The sequence below is a fragment of the Melospiza georgiana genome, chromosome 6 (assembly GCF_028018845.1).
Source record: "Melospiza georgiana isolate bMelGeo1 chromosome 6, bMelGeo1.pri, whole genome shotgun sequence".
Classification (NCBI taxonomy): domain Eukaryota; kingdom Metazoa; phylum Chordata; class Aves; order Passeriformes; family Passerellidae; genus Melospiza; species Melospiza georgiana.
In genome coordinates this window covers 23403498-23419945 of record NC_080435.1, presented here as the reverse complement: position 1 = coordinate 23419945, position 16448 = coordinate 23403498, and the positions used below count along the sequence as shown (strand labels likewise).

General features: G+C 38.9%; 1 protein-coding gene across 3 annotated transcripts in view; it reads right to left on the bottom strand.

The window, feature by feature from the left end:
• The window catches only part of SHANK2 (SH3 and multiple ankyrin repeat domains 2), a 247483-nt gene that overhangs the window by 144640 nt on the left and 86395 nt on the right, over positions 1-16448 (bottom strand). The gene's annotated exons all lie outside the window — the stretch shown is intronic.

Genomic DNA, 16448 nt, shown 5'->3' with positions numbered 1-16448 from the left:
GACTGTATTTCCAGTACATTATGCAAAGTGATGGAATCCTACTACATTTAAAAACATATTTATTCCTAGTGGACAAGACTATAAAAAAAATAACACACAACTGTTTATTTTACACCACTACAATACAGATTTGCTCTGAGTGCTTCCCAGCACACAAGAGTTTTCTCTGATTATCTCTTCCATGATTTGTCACACATATACAATCTATAACTGGGTAAAACCCACAGAAGTCATCCACTCACACCTTCACACACAGAAGCTGTTGGAAACAACTGCAGCAGCAAAGTTCATGTGAATTCTCACTTTTACACCATCCCTCTGGTATAAGACATTTATTCAACATTTACTCATTTCTCCCAGACATTCTTTGGCCTCATCCTCAGTGGCTGCTTGGAAATAGTTGTATTTTTGCCACATTTTCTCCAAAGACATGGGAGAAGGACAAGCCACAGTCACTGTCAAAAAATCCTGAATGTTATCAAAATCTCCCTTCAACCTGCCCATACTTGAGCCCCTGTGTGTCCACTAACACTGTTAGAGCACCTTAAGCAGCTTATCAGAGCTTTTTGCCTCTGACACCTTCTGTGTTTCAGGAAAACAAGCAACTCCCTTGGCTTTATTTTTAAAAAAGTGTCTCCAAGTGCACTCCATTCACACAAGGGGGAGTGATCGTAGGCTCCTTGAAAGGGGCTGGGAGTGAAGCAAACAGGAGGGAAGAAGGCAACAGGAGTTATATTTAACGGGTTTAGAACTCACACTCTTCTACACCAATAAAGCTCTGGCTTATTTTATTTTAAATGAACGTATTTTTGTGCTATTACTTTTCAAATAGTTTGCATGTCACAGTTGAGACACCCATGATACACAGAGTATCACCACACAATTTCAGAAAGCATCAACCCACCCAGAGTAACACCTCACCACAGCAGAAGGCTCCAGGTCCTGCCCATCCAGAGTAACATCCTCTCACCTGAGAAGGCTGCAGGGGTCTGCCCTTCCTGTTCCGTAGCCTCAACCTTTCATCCCCTCCTGTTGATGCCCTGCCCCTGTGTGCCCTCTGCTCCCTTTGAGGTTGCTCAGTGCCCCTGGGCACTCCCTGGCTCATGGCAGTCAGTGCTGCTCACCTGCTGCTCACAGCTGCAGCCAATTTAGGGATGAAAACTCAGCCCAGCCCCACTCCCAATCACCACAAACTGTGTGCCTAAATTTGCACACTGATGGGGTAACAAATCTGCCCTGTAGGTAAGATAAAAAACCAGCATCTGTTCCCTGCTATGACAAACGAGAGAACTGAATCAATGGGAGGTCTCTCATGCTGCTGACAAGGAGCATCATGGATACAAATCCAAGGGAAAGGGAAACAGGCAGCTGACACCATTGCCAAACGATTCAACTTCTTTGGGAAGAGTGCAAGAGGAGATTTTTAACAGCACAGGCCATTTATTGAGTGAGAACAGTGATTCCTGTTCTAAGGATCATCCTATAAGGAATTCAGACGAAAACACTGGGTAATGTGTGAGTGACAGATCCTTCCTGTTGTGTGAGAAGCAAGAAAATAAAAAAGAAAAAGAAACAAAACAAGCTCTAGACACACAGACAAGCACTTGGGAGAAGTCTGCAAGAAGAACTTTTCTCAAATACATTTAGAAAGTTATTATTACGATTTTACAGAACAGCTACAGATAGGAAAAATAAAGTGTCAATAGCTTGGAGGACTCTAAATAAAAATGCAAGCCATCCTGACTTTGGATGACATGGAAATGTTTAATAAACACTTTGTTGCATTCACATCCCATCTCTGATAGTCACGCTGTATCTTCTTTGGTTTAAGAGGACTGCCACCTACTGAATTACCCTCACCTTCAGCTGGTTTTAGGAAAGAGATCAATATTACCTTCAAATCAAGAGAATTTGGATGGCAGCTTTTATGTTTTCCTATGTAAAAATATAAAAAGGTATCTTAATATGTAAGGATTAGAGTGCTGGACACATTCTTCTTTGCTGCAGAAGTTGTTTTGGTTTTAACCTGGAAATCCTTGCTGGTATCTGATGAATGGTTGCTTTCAGTTTTAAGTGTTTTCAAGGTATGATTTTATCTGGAATATTTCCAAGTGATTGACCATCATCTGTAAGGAGTGTGGAAAAAAAACCCCACAAATGACAGATTCCTAGATCTGCATTCATGCATAATCCAAGAATTTCCACAAATATTACCTAGAAAAGTATTGCAAAATGTTTACACATAATAGAATTCAAGAGAAACCCCACTGCTCAGAAAATACAAAAAAATACAGAAAAAGTTTCCTTCCCCATTGTCTCCTGCTGCCTGGGCATGTCCTTTCTTAGGTTTTTATACCCAGGCAGAAATAAGAGTGAACTGAAACGAGGCTGAGCACAAATGAAATGTTAGAGAAGATTTTTTTCCCTAAATTCTATACCCAAAGATGCCATCTAGTGACCACCTCCTGAATGCAGGGACAGCTCCCGAAAACGCAGCTCAGAGCCCACGTTACACACCAGCTGAGGGGCATCTCCATCGCTGTGTGCGTGAGAGAAGCAGAAGGGTGACGTCCTCAGCCAGGGGGCTTTTATTCACGGACATCCCTTTGTCACTGTCACATTTTCTGGAAAAATCCCCTTGCCCAGGATTCTTCTCCTGGGAAGCTGAGAAGCCTCAGAGAAAAATGAAAATAATAATTATCTGATTGCTTCTCGTGTGCTTTGCTGCTTTGGAATGTGGTTTGGAGATTGTTTATCCAGCATGTGAATTGTTTTTACTTGATGACAATCACCATCCAGCTGTGTTGGGACTCTGAGGAGTCAGTCATGAGTTTTTAAGTAGTTCAACCTTCTGTCTGTATCCTTTCTCTATTCTTTAGTATAGATTAGTACAGCATTCTTTAAGATAATATAATATCATAAAATATTAAATTAGCCTTCTAAGAACATGGAGTCAGATTCACCAATTCCTCATCCCACATCTGTCACTCCTTGCATGCTCCAATCTCTCCATTCCGGCTGTCCTAAGAACATTTCTGGCAGACCCTGTGTGCATCCCCAAACAGCACAACACAGACATTCACTGTTCCCCACCATTTCCTAGTCAGGGAAGGTCCTGTCTGCTCTTGCTACCCATACATATTAATTTTGATTTACTTGGAAAAAAGTGATTTTTGGCTGGCAGCCGACAGGATCAGAGCACAGGCTCTGGCAGCACTCAGAACAAGGCTGGGAGAGAAGGATGCTAATCCTGAATTTTGGTGAGCCAGGAATGTGGGACCAAGTCAAAGAAAAACACCTCACTAGGGATGGCTCTCTGGAAAATTTGAGCCCAGTCTGACAGCCAAGAGAAACTCCTCCAAAGCCCTGGCACCCTTGATGATATTGGCTGTTAGGAAATGTAGGAAAGCTTTTGCACAGTAACAGGTGCATGGTGGTGACCTTATCCTGAATTTAAACAAGGCCCACACAAGAGCTGTACACACACAGAGCATCCAGACATCAAATCAGAGAGTGAGATTCAAGTTTGGGTTGTATCTTTTTAAAATTCTGCTGCTGTAGGGAAGGGTAATTGATTTTCTGTAAGGAAAAAGGTGCAATCAGCACGTTCAGGATGTAGGAAGGCTTTTGAATATTGATATCCCCGATAAAGATACCAGGGCAGTCCAATTTATTGAGCTTCCAAACAGATGCTTGGGGTTTTAGGATACTAATGGAATGAATTGATTTGTGCAACACAATATATTAACTTCAAGAAACCCTGACTTAAACATTGTCATCAAACCATTAGATGGCTCATCAAATGCATTTAATCAAAATTCAGAATATGTTCTTGTTTCTGAGATGCTGAAAAACATTAAGCACCAGGTCATGTATTATGCACATTTGGAAGATGGCCTATAGGGTATCTTTTACTTTTTTTACTTTAGAATAGCTCAGCAAGAAAATCAGGGAAAAAAAACCAACAAGGAAGAGAAAAATCAATACAAATCATTGGTGTTTTCATATTCATGTGAAAGTCTGATCATGTAAGCAAAATTAATATTGCAAAATAAGGTAAAACCTGATTTAGGGCATCAAAAATGAATACTTCAAATATACATGGTAAGTACACACATCACAGGAGGAAAAACACATTATATACTGCAGGTTTCAGAAAAAACCTTTTAAATGTATCTCTGCAAGATCAAGACTTTCCTCAAAAAAACCCCAAAAAATAAAAACAAACAAAAAGCCCTTTAAAAACAGTGTACCTTTAAAATTAAACCTGTAAAAGTATCTTTTATCAGCAGTGATGCAATTTTAAGTGTCGTAATGCTTTGAAGCAGCCACATTTCAACAAAAATGCAGAAAATAGCCCCAGAAAAACAACCAGTTTCCAGGAGATCATTGGTCTCTTACATTTATGAATAGCAATAATGTTATATCATAACTCTTCATATGTGTTTGGGAAAACATTAAACTCTCATAAACTCTCACATATTTTAGGGGGTGAGTGAAATGGGTTCCTTATTTTCATGCTCCTTCAAGCGACATATTTGCAACCTTTACCTTAAAGCTTGACTACAGGAGACTAAATGGACAAATTTAATTTACTCTAAAGGTATGAAGTTAGAATGGATTAAAAAAACAAAAAAAGAGAATGACAGGGACTGTAGCAGTTTAAATTCACACCTGTAGTTCAAACTACTTTTCAAGCCAATCACAACCTTTTAGTGACCCAACAGTCTTGGTCATCCCAGTCTGTGTCTGCCAAACCTGATAGGGCTGGGTGTGGGCATGCCAGCCTGGGAATTATATAATATTCAGGCATTAATCACTTCAAGCTGATTGATTTCCATTCAAAACTTTCTGTTGTTGTGGTCAGTGTGGTTTCTCTGTGCTTTGAAGTGAGAGCTGAAAATCAAACCATAAATCTGCTCCTTAGTGACAGGCTGCAAACTCCAGAGTCTGCACTATAAAAGGTTTTTTCAGAGTTAAGCTCCAAGTTCTCGTTTAAAACACAAAACAACCACTGTTCCCCCAAATGCTTTCCAGAACAGGATTCCAGCCATCAGGGATAAGTGGTATTTTAAGCATACCCATTTCAGTGCCCGAGTAATCTGTTTGAGCCATCTGAAACAGGAGGATTATTAAGGGAAAATCCTTGTCAGGGTGAATCCTGTTAGGAAGCCCAGATCCTGTTCCCTGTGTGCATGGCAGTACCTGTGATCCTGCTGCCAACTATTTTCCTTCTATTCTACCAACATCTTGGACTATTGGAGGCCTTTTCAAGCTTGTTCCTCATAAATGACACGACAACTTGAAATTTATCCCTGCTTATAGTTGTACTGGAAAACACTGGGAGAATCCCAAAATTACATGTGCTTAATGACATATGAAACACTTCATCAATATTGTTTCCATATAACACAACCTAAGAAACTGGACAGTGTTTTTTAAGGAAAATTCTTAATAACGTTTGATTCTGAGCAGATCTGATGGTAGATTTTACATGTTGCCTTATTTGTAACTCAGGTCAATCCAAAAGAAGGATAATCAAGTATTTACTGATTCTTTACCTTTAAAAGATTCAGTAATACATCTTAAATTGGATCAAAACAGCCTTGCAAGAACTTTCTGAATTGCTTGGCTGATTAACTTAAGTATTTCCACTTAACTTTTAAATGTGATGAGTTGCAGCATCCTCCAAAGTAAGGTCAGCACTTCAAAAAATTCTAAATATTTAGTTTTGAACAAGAATATTTATGATACATTTCAGTCTTCCAGTTCTATCAACAGGGTGTTGATCGAAAACCTCACTGACTCTCCAAATACATGAACGAGGGTGTAGTTCAACTCATTAGAGTTCAACTGAAGGATTTTTTATATTCAGAACTGAACACTAAAACATCTATCAAAATGAATACTTTAAAACATCTTGGTAGAGGTAAAGCTTCTCATTAAATAATCAGTATCACCTGCATTTATTAGCCAGCTAATAAGACACATGCTAATAAACTCAACACCTGTTTAATGAGGAAAAGTTCAGTAATATTTAACAGTTCTCTTTCTCAGACACAGAATGATTAAATGCAAGTTTGGGTTCAAGGTTACTTAGACTTTAGACACAGCAGTCACTGTTTTAGGAACAATTTGCAGAGATTTTTGCACACAGGCTAACCTCAAAAAATTTAAACATTTATATCATTATGTTATGGTACGTATAGTATATATTATATTATATTATATTATATTATATTATATTATATTATATTATATTATATTATATTATATTATATTATATTATATTATATTATATTATATTATATTATATTACATTATATTATATTATATCGTATCATCACAATAGAAAATATATAATACATATTTATAATTTTTATCATATGTATATTATATATATATTATAATATATTTTTATATAGTTATATATATAAATATATTTTTTTCCCCAGGTCAGTGGCAGCATTAAAAGCACAGTTGAAAACACAGAGAGAGAAGCTGGAGGTGGTGGCACAGCCAAGCTCCAGCAGCACCTGCAGCCCCTCTGTCCCCAGGTGCGTGCTCCTCCCTGCTGATCAGGCTCACAGACCCTTCCCACCCCGAGGCACTCACAACTCTTGGCGAGGTCTGGGGCTGTCTGGGCTGTCTGTCCTTCCCAGCGCTGAGCAATCTGCTCTGGGGGAGGGAGCACCTGAGGACAGCCACTCCTGTGAATAGCAGAATTTCCTCCCTGCGCTGCAGCAGCAGCATCCCACTGCTGGGCTGCTCAGGAAACACAAAAAGTGCATTATCCACCAGGGCAATGATGTATCACCCCTCTGAAAAGCATTTCCACCTCCCTGCTCTCCTTGCCCCCAATAAACAAGACATCTGGAGGAAAATAATAGTTTCCCTTTTTCATCTGTCCACCTGCTGCCCAGAATACAGGTAATGTTTCACCAGCTCACCCTGAAAATGGGAATTCATTTATAAGCAGAGCATTAAAACCAGTGAGGAAGACTAATATAAGGGGTTCAAGAGTCCATTTGAAAACAAACTACACCCTTAAGATTTCTTTGCTAAAAATGAAACAAGATTCTTTAATTTGCTTTTCTCCAGGGCAAGCTCTTAGCAAAAATCTGTAACATTAGAAACAACCTCTGCTCCTTCAAATGAAGCAATTCTGGCATTATTTCTTCTGACAATCTTTTGTTTGCTGCAGGTAGCTGTGTCTTATCCTTGGGCATAAAATCTTAGCATGAAAACTTGGGGATTTTGGGAAGGTGTCTTGAATTTTCCTATCTATATTTGCATTTTTCTCTCAAACAGTGGCCCAGGGCCTCAAAGTCTCCTATGAGATCAGTCCAAAGGAGAGGTTTGATCCTGGCAACATGAAAGAAAAAGTGTAATCTATAAGGATTTACAGTCAGGAATGTAACTATTTTCATTCTTTTAAAGTCTTGACTAACAAATGTTAATATAACTTTTAAAAAATAACTTTATAACTTACCTGACAAACAATATTTGATATAAAGACATGTTATATTTCATTTCCTCAAAGTACTAATGTGTTATACAGGGTACGCAATACAATTACTTTCATTATTTTCAGGAGAGCAGCCAAAATACAGAACTATTTTCAATGTCTCTCTAGACAGCACTAAACTAATTCTTGATGTGTGCAAAACATAACTGCAATCATGGAACAAAGACTTAGTGATTGTTGTATAATTAGAATTGAACCCTTGGCTATAAAAAAAAAAAAAAAAAAAGACCCAAACCAATACATTGAAGTGCTTTTTGCTTGTAAGTATGCACAAAATCAGTTTGACTTTTACAGCCACATTTTATATTTGTGAATTTTGGACTGACTGGAGGGTTGAGAAAGTTGATGGACATTTTACATTTCAATTCAGGAAGCAAAGCCCAAGTTTCAGACTCATCTACAAACACAAACACACTTTTGTATGTAAATAACATAACCAAGTTACACCACCATTTAAAATTCAATCCATTTTGTGAGTTCACAATTGTGAACATTCACTCAGGTCTGTCTGTTTTACCTGGAGACCAAGAATCTATTTCTGACCCCAGAGTATCCTTTTAGTAGTGATCTATAACAAAATGAGCTGAGCTCTCCAGCAAGGGAGGGAAGCAGAAAGCAGAGCCATGATTCCAGAACAGAATATGGATTATCTGACAGCTGCTCTGTTCAGGCAGCATTTTCCTGATCACCTCCAGCACTGCCATTACTTTAAGCAGTTGCTCCATCATCTTCCTTAAATTAAGAAGAATTTGATCTCAGTTAACCGGGGAGAGTTTCAAAGAGTTTTCAGCCTCTGTTGTCAGGCCTTTTATCTGAGCCATTAAAAATCAGAAGGGGAAAAAAGCCCCAATGTGTCATTTAGTGCAGCAGAAAAAGATGACTTCTCAACACTTTTGGAATATGTACAGATCTAAGGCTTGCCTTGCTTTTTTTTTTTTTTCCCAAAGTTACTTTTAAAAGTGTTAGGTCATTCTAAATGTAATGAGTTAGATTAATTAGGCCATTATATTTAATTCTGATAGACAGCCAGAATGATTTGAACAGAAGTTGTGTTCTGATATAAATAATATTTACACAGGTGCATCAGAGAATCCTGGTTAAACAGAATTTCAGAGGGAAAAAATGGATGTTAAATCAAAGTAAAAGCTATTGCTACTGTCATTTAAGATACTTAGAGAAAGCAAAAGGTAAACTATAGTTGACCGTAGGTTCATAAGATATTACAAAGTATCACTAATTACAAAAAAAAAAAAAACACCAAAAAACTATTAGTGTAGAGATGCTATAATTAAAATATATATTCTTTATGAAATTTGAAAAGCTCCAGAATTCCAGGACGTAAAAGCTACAGATTTCTGTCTACTAACAGTCATTAAAATCTGCCAGGTTTGTTAAAATTTGAGAGGCTCAAAACAGATTTGAATGGCTTGAAAAAACGATGTTATAGGAGTAGTTTCCACAAGAACAACTGGGAATCAAAAATTAGGTATTACTCCTAGGTTTTTAGCATGTTGCAGAACAGGGCTGCTCAAATTCTGCCACAAGCTGAAGTATTCTCTCTTAAACCAATAATTGGGCTTTAATTCCCCAGGAGGCTCCATCATTTCATAAATCATTCGCTTCATAACTTTAACTTTTTGGTGCTTCTGCAGTAATTTGTAACATTAGACATCTCTGATGTCTCTGTCTGCTCTCAACTTGAAAATATTCCATGGGCTGTGATTTTGAACAGAAAATGGGAATGCATCACTGGAAGTAAAAGGAATAAACCATCACAGTAACTCCTTTCCTGAGACATTCCTCAGAGTTTGCACTTCTTTGATCCTCTGTGGTGTGACAGATGATTTCTTGAGGAAAAAAAAGCGCAGAAAGAACCAGAAGAGGAAAAACTCCCCACCTGCGTGTCCGATTTCACACAGCAGCAATCCCAGATGTACTGGAAATGTTGTGTTTCCTACCATGTAACTCTCATTTTATATTGCGATGCATTTTATTTTTAGCCTATTTCAATGCTTTGGAGAGTTGTGCTGCTCCCTTCCAGCTGATTAGAGTTATTCCTAAGTGGCTCTTAGCAAGCATGGAAATGGGAGTGAAAGGGATGAAGTACATGTCAGCTGAGCAGCCCAGACAGTAAAATAATATGAATTAAAAATTCCTTATTCAGAGATAAGTATGCAGACAGGCTTATATTCTCTACAAGCTCTAGACATGGGCTTGCCTTTTTTTTTAATTTGAATAATTTTGTTTGATGCTTTGGTTTTATACTGCTCTCAAAACCTTGGCAAATGATGAAATTATTATCATGGAATCCTTTCTTTTACTCTTCCTTCAAACCAGACCTGCATCATTATTTGAGAAATGGGTTGACTCAATGTTCCCAAGGATTTCTAACAAATACTCCTGTTAGAGTAGGAAATCTCTATTGCTCAGAAGATGAAGACTGAAAGAAGAAAAGGCTTTTGAAGGCACCTTAGGCCAGGGAGCATGCCCTGCAGGTTGAGTGGGAAGCAGATGGCTCCCCCCCATAGCCAGCCTGCAGATAAAAACAGCTCTCCAGTCACCTCTGCCTCCCCCTTCCCTTTATTATTGAGTGATGATTCATTCCAGAGCCTTTTCCCAAACTGCTGTTTGTCATCACTGGGAGCACAAATGCCTCGCTCAGCAAAGCTAAAGTGCAGAAACTTGCTGAGGTTCATTCTTTGAATTTCCATCACTTGAGACAAAAAAGTGGAGTTGATTTACATCCTCAGCTACAGAGAGTTGTCAGAATTAGTTGATTATTACTGCACCAAGCCTTGTGGGCTGCCTTGCCAGCACCTCACATCTTGTTCTTTGCATAGATTTTTTTTTTTTCTTTTTTTTGGTTCCAGTATAGTTTTCCCACTGATTGATGGAGGAGAATGCAGTTTAAGCAAAAATATGGTATATGGCATATTCCTGATCTTTCTAAAGGATAAATCAGAAACAGAGTATCTTTGTCTATGATCACTGTGTTGTCATCCATTCCCAATTTTTTTTAATTACAGATCTGTCCATGGGAAATATTATGTGGCAGAAAATCACTCCTCAAAAGATGAAATTGTTCAGAATCCCATAAGCCAGGTGGCTGGTTGTGCAAAACACAGAAGCAAGGCAGGAAAGAGTATTTCAGAGGTCAGAGCTTGGATGACATCCCTCAGGGCAGGAGGACTGACTGAACAGTCAGCTTGGGCTCTGGGTACCAGGGTTACAACGGGATAACCTTCAGAGCCTGACTGGGATTAAAAATTCAATATAATGTAATACATATAATATAATAAAAATTAATATAATAAACATAATATAATAAAAATTGATATGATATGTTATGATATGATGTGATGTAATGTAATATACTATAATATACATAATTAATATAATATATATAACATAATTAATATAATGTAAATAGGTGTAATATTCATCCCTTGAGCTTTCAACCCATTTGAAATGGCTGCCTTTGTATCTGCATCCCAGCACAATTTTTCAACGACAAGTGAGGCAATCTTGCCTTTTCAATTTGATTTTAATTTGGCTTTATACTCTCTTGGCCATATTGAGTCCAGCCTGCACTGTTGAGTGAGAACTTATTTCCCAGCTTTCAGAATTCTTCGCTCCTTACACTACTGCCATGATGATGTTTGTGATTAACTTTCCCAACAAAAATATCTTTCCCTCACATATATAAATTTCTTTTATACTTCCTCTATTTAGTCCTTCCAGCTGCAGCAATATTTTGTCCTTAACTGCTGCTGCTCACACCAAACAGTTCAAGTTGCACAATAATTCTGTCACAGGTACACAGGCACCTTCTACTCAAGGTGAAATCTTGTGGAAGGAGAATTTATCAAAATTTATTATCAAAACCCTTGAGGTGCTCATTTGGTGAGATACCATCTCCTCTGTCTCATTGAAACCCACTTATTTCTAGTGGTTTCCAGAGTTATTTGTGTTTAGAATTTTTCAGAGTTCTAATAATCACCACAACATTTCTATTTATTCTTCAGTCGCCCTTCTAGCTAAAATTAGGCAGAACTGATCGCAACAAACCAGGAATAATTTGTTAAATAGGATTTTGCTAATCTGGGTCATTTATAAAATGTAGGCCATTTAGGCTGGATGAAAAGGGGGGTTTTATTTGCTTTTTTCCCCCTCCACTGCTGTGTTTAACACAGAATCATAGAGTCAATTATGTGGGATAAGGCACTGGTTTTACATATGGATATCTATTATGTCTAGGCAGCAAATTTGGGAAAGCAAGTCTCCTGTCCTTCTGGAAGGCCAGTACAGATGTCAGCTCCTAAATCCACAGTAAAGCACTTTTCCTTCTTGCAGGAAGGCAAATCCATTTTCTAGCAGCCTGGCTGGCTCGACTGCCTGGGAAGGTGTTGTGCTAATTATAAAAAGGGATGGTGGAAATGAGGAAAAAATGTGGTTTTACTGAACGCACGGGGCGTTGAAAACTAAGAATGTGGAAAACAGAAAATTCTCTGCTTCAGAAACAGCAAAAGGATTCATTTTATTAAGACAGCTTGGACTTGTTTGGTAACTTCTGGGATCGAGAGGGAATGCTGGACAAGGATTGCTGCAGTTTCTGCTTTTAACAGCTGTGTACAGTTACATAGGTAAAAAAGAAATTGCAAGGGAACTCTGCTATTCCTGCATAATCTGTCACTACATTTTCAAGTTGCTGGAAACTCAGGAATAAGGGATACCAAACAAAAGCACAGGCACTGTGCTCAGGAAGGGACTGGAGGTGGCACTCAGCCTGGCTGACAGGATGGTCTCAGTGATCACTGAGGTCATAGAATCACACAGGATCACAGAATGACTGGGTTGGAAGAGACCTTCAAGATTCTCGAGTCCAACGCATGCCCTGACACCTCACCTGAACCACGGCACCAGGTGCCACATCCAGCCTTCTCCTAAACACATCCAGGGATGGTGACTCCACCACCTCCTAGGGCAGGCCATTCCAGTACTTTATCACTCTTTCCATAAAAAACCTTTTCCTAATATCCAACCTGTATTTCCCTTGGTGCAGCTTGAGACTGTGTCCTCTGGTTCTGTCAGGGCTGCCTGGAGAAAGAGACCAACCCCACCTGGCACCTGGCACCTGCTACCTTTCAGAGAGCTGTAGAGAGGGATAAGGTCACCTCTGAGTCTCCTTTTCTCCAGGCTGAGCACCCCCAGCTCCCTCAGGGGTTCCTCACAGGGTTTGTGTTCCCAGCCCCTCTCCAGCCTCGTTGCCTCCTCTGGACACGCTCCAGCGTCTCAATGTCCTTCCCAACCTGAGGGCCCAGAACTGGACACAGCACTCCAGGTGTGCCCTCACCAGTGCAGAGTACAGGGGCAGAATGACCTCCCTGCTCCTGCTGGCCACACCATTCCTGATCCAGGCCTTTCCTGGCACAAATATCCCATGCCTCTGTGCCACCTTGGAGCTTAAAAGGCAGCGTGGAGCCTGGCAGAGTCTGCTGTGACACTAGAGGTCAGCACGGGCACAGCTCCATGGGCAGAGCAGAGCTGGGAATGTGCCCTGCCAGAGCTGCCCCCGGGACTGGCACAGATCTGATCCTGCCTGGAAAGAGGAGAGCTGCTCATGGTCACTGCAGCCACGTGCCTGCATCAGATCTAATCTGAAATAAACTCCCAGCACTCCTACAGCTACTAATAAGGTGTATCCCAAGGGCACAGGATAGAAAGAGGCACAAAGGAGGCCATGGAATGAAAACTCATCCTAAGAAAATATAAAAAATGAGGCTGGAACTCAAGGAAAGGTGCACTGAGGAGGCCAAGAGTTGAAAGACAGCAAAAATCTCTCAGACACGCTGAGTCTGCCTTTATATCAGCATCATTGGTAAAATCTGGGAGTTCTCCAGGCACTTTAGGGAGGGAGGAACAATAAATGATAAAGTTGGAATGTAGCTAAAGATAACTTCCAGCCTGAAAATGAATATTTCACCTCAATTGTGGGCAATCAGATAGCCCCGAATTCTGAAGGATGTGGAGCATAAAATCACAAGTGTAATAGAAAGCAATTATGTAGTAAGTCTCTCAAGTTCATGTAATACCTTATGATGGAAAAAAGCAAACAGAAACATATAAATTAAAGCAGGAGAAACATTTTTTCAACTTACCCAGAACATTTTAGAAAAAAAATTAAAAAACAAAACAAAAAAAAACCTTTAACATATTTTGGAATAGAAAGACATTTCAAAATGGAATTGGCTCATTTCTGAATAACACAAGATAATTGTCAATGCAGAAAGAGTAAATATGTGACATTTGTATTCTCTGTTTGAGCAGGTAAAATGCAAGTTAAGATAATGTGCCAATCTGATCTGAGGGAATATTTCTACTCTCAGAATAATTCTGCAGAATGTTAAAAACTGGCTACAAAATGCCAAAAACTGGCACTTTTTAAAACAAGGTAGCACAAAAGTCTTGCTTGTAAGAATTTATTAAAAGCAGAAAAAAGAATTTAGCAGACCACAATAATGATTTTCTTTTCTTTCTTGATGTTCTTTTTCCATTGGATCTCAAAATGTCAAGGGAACTTTAAACTGGAAAGCAGCAGGTCCTGTGCTGGTGCCATTAGAGGGCAAATGAGACAACCTGGATAATTGGGAGCCTATAGACCTGGCACTGACCCTAGCAAAATAATGGAGCAATTCCTACAGGTCTCAATTAATGGAGGATAAAAGAAAGGAAGTAGAATTAATGCCAGTCAATATGATTTTCTTTGGAAAACAGAACCTCCCAAGCTGGCATGGTATCTTTGAGGAGAACACAGGAACCAGGTGCTGTTCTGTCCTGCCCACTCCCAGAGAACAGTTGGGATTGCAATAAAGTTCCCTAAAAATGGAGCTTTCCTTAGAAGGGAGATTATACATCAGCCTGACATGAAACACCTGCCCAGCAGTTTTACTGGGCCTGGAGTGTTTAATTGGAGTTTGTTTTTTCCAAGAACTATTCCTCTTTCCTTCATTCATGGCGTGCAAATGACAAGCCTCTATTAAACACAATTGTTCAAACTTAATGGCAAAGGGAAGCTGCTGGAAGAAATGTTCCTAAATCTTGTTGAGGGGAAAGAACTGTTGCTGTGGTGCTGGTATGGAAAAAGCTGAGTCTGAGCTTCATTTCCTCCACATTTAAATGATCTACTTTCTAAACCATTATCATAAGAAGTTCTGCTGCTTTGCAAAGACCACGATGCAAATTCTTGCAAGAGGCACAAGTTTGTGATGTTTCTCAGCTGATGTTCTTTCAGCAATCCCAACAGACCTAATTTAATTTCTAATCATTTCACCATGCCTAACACATTTTTCTAAATTACTTCTTCATTTTTACTCAGAGGGAATACTGGCTGATTTTTGCTTATAAAGCTTTTCCCTTTCATTCCCATTGTTTCCTATGCAGAGGGAATGCACAGAGCAATTCTGTGATCAGCTGCTTTCACTCCATGCCATATTTCAATAATAATATGGCACATACTGTGCATTCCATATATTTCATTTCCCTCCCAGCTCCAGCCTCTATCACATTACTCACAGAAGCACTGAACCTCATTCTGGGTGCAGGACATTTTTTGAGACAGCCCAGCAAAATATGGGAGTGCACAAGTTCACTGCCAGAGAAAATGTGCCCCTTTTGTTCCTATTTAATTACATTTTCATCCTTTTTAGAGTAGAAGAATGGCATATTTCAAGCCTTAAGCTATGTTAACATTAATATTCCCACTGTACCATAAGCAAACAGGAAAACAATCAGAAAGAAGGCAATAGTTATAAATTACAGTAAATGTCTGGTGCTTTGCCAGACACATGGCATAAGTCTTCATAATTTCATGTCAGAAAATTTGTAACATGCTTCTGTTTATATTCTTTTCTTGCTTCCAGCTTTCATAATCCTTTTGTTCCTCTTGTGACAATTCTTTTCCTAATTTTTGTGTTCCTTTGAATGATCAAAGACATTCTTGCTCAAAAAACAGTCATCATCTATTAAGACAATCCTGTCACATACTGAATTTACCTCCTGAAGAAATTCTCAAGGAAGTCTTTAAGGATTTGTAACAAACACTTTTGGTTACTCTCTCTTCAAAACCACTAAAAAGATGCAAAACTTCTTTCTTATCTTTAAACTTCACTTCATGCCCTCAGAATTTTCTACAGATCTGGAGACAAATGATAGCTCAAATTTAATGCAGGGTTACTGTTCCTACACAGGGCAATTCCAGCCTCAATCTTCCTTTTGTTTAATTCATCGCTATCTCTAAATTCTGACTTTTCTCAAGCCCTTTGAAGAGCTACAGAACTGTTCTCCCTCTATTCTCAGAGCCTGAATCCATTCTCTCCAAATATTAGATCTGGTTTTCCCTCCTCCTCTTTTCCCCTCCCAAAAGGGAGATAGAAAAAGAAGCACAACCTCTCCACATAGGGAAAAGAAAAAAGAAAAGTATACCTTGCAGTTGATAATGACATGCATAAAAGAAAAACATCTGTAAATGAATGATACAATGCATAAATTTTAGTGTATCATCTGTGCAATGCCAGAAGTTCTTAATCAATACAACAGAGATCTAAAAACACATCAATAGATGATTTCAGACTTCATACACTCCTGGAGAACATTAATTATATTCTCAGAGCTCATTTATAATGAGCTTTTAATTAGAGAGGATGTCCTCACATCTTAATTCTTAAAAGCAGAGAAATGATGAGATGGTAGGTAATTCTTAAAATAACCTGCTTTAATGTAGATTTCATTTCTTTTATTATAGCAGGACTATAAAGGCTCCTTGCTTAAAGTTACTTGTGGCAATACACGTGTGTGATAAAGGAGGATTCCATTTCCTTTGTCATCAGCAGGGATGGGTATGGGATATCCCACTAAAGGATGC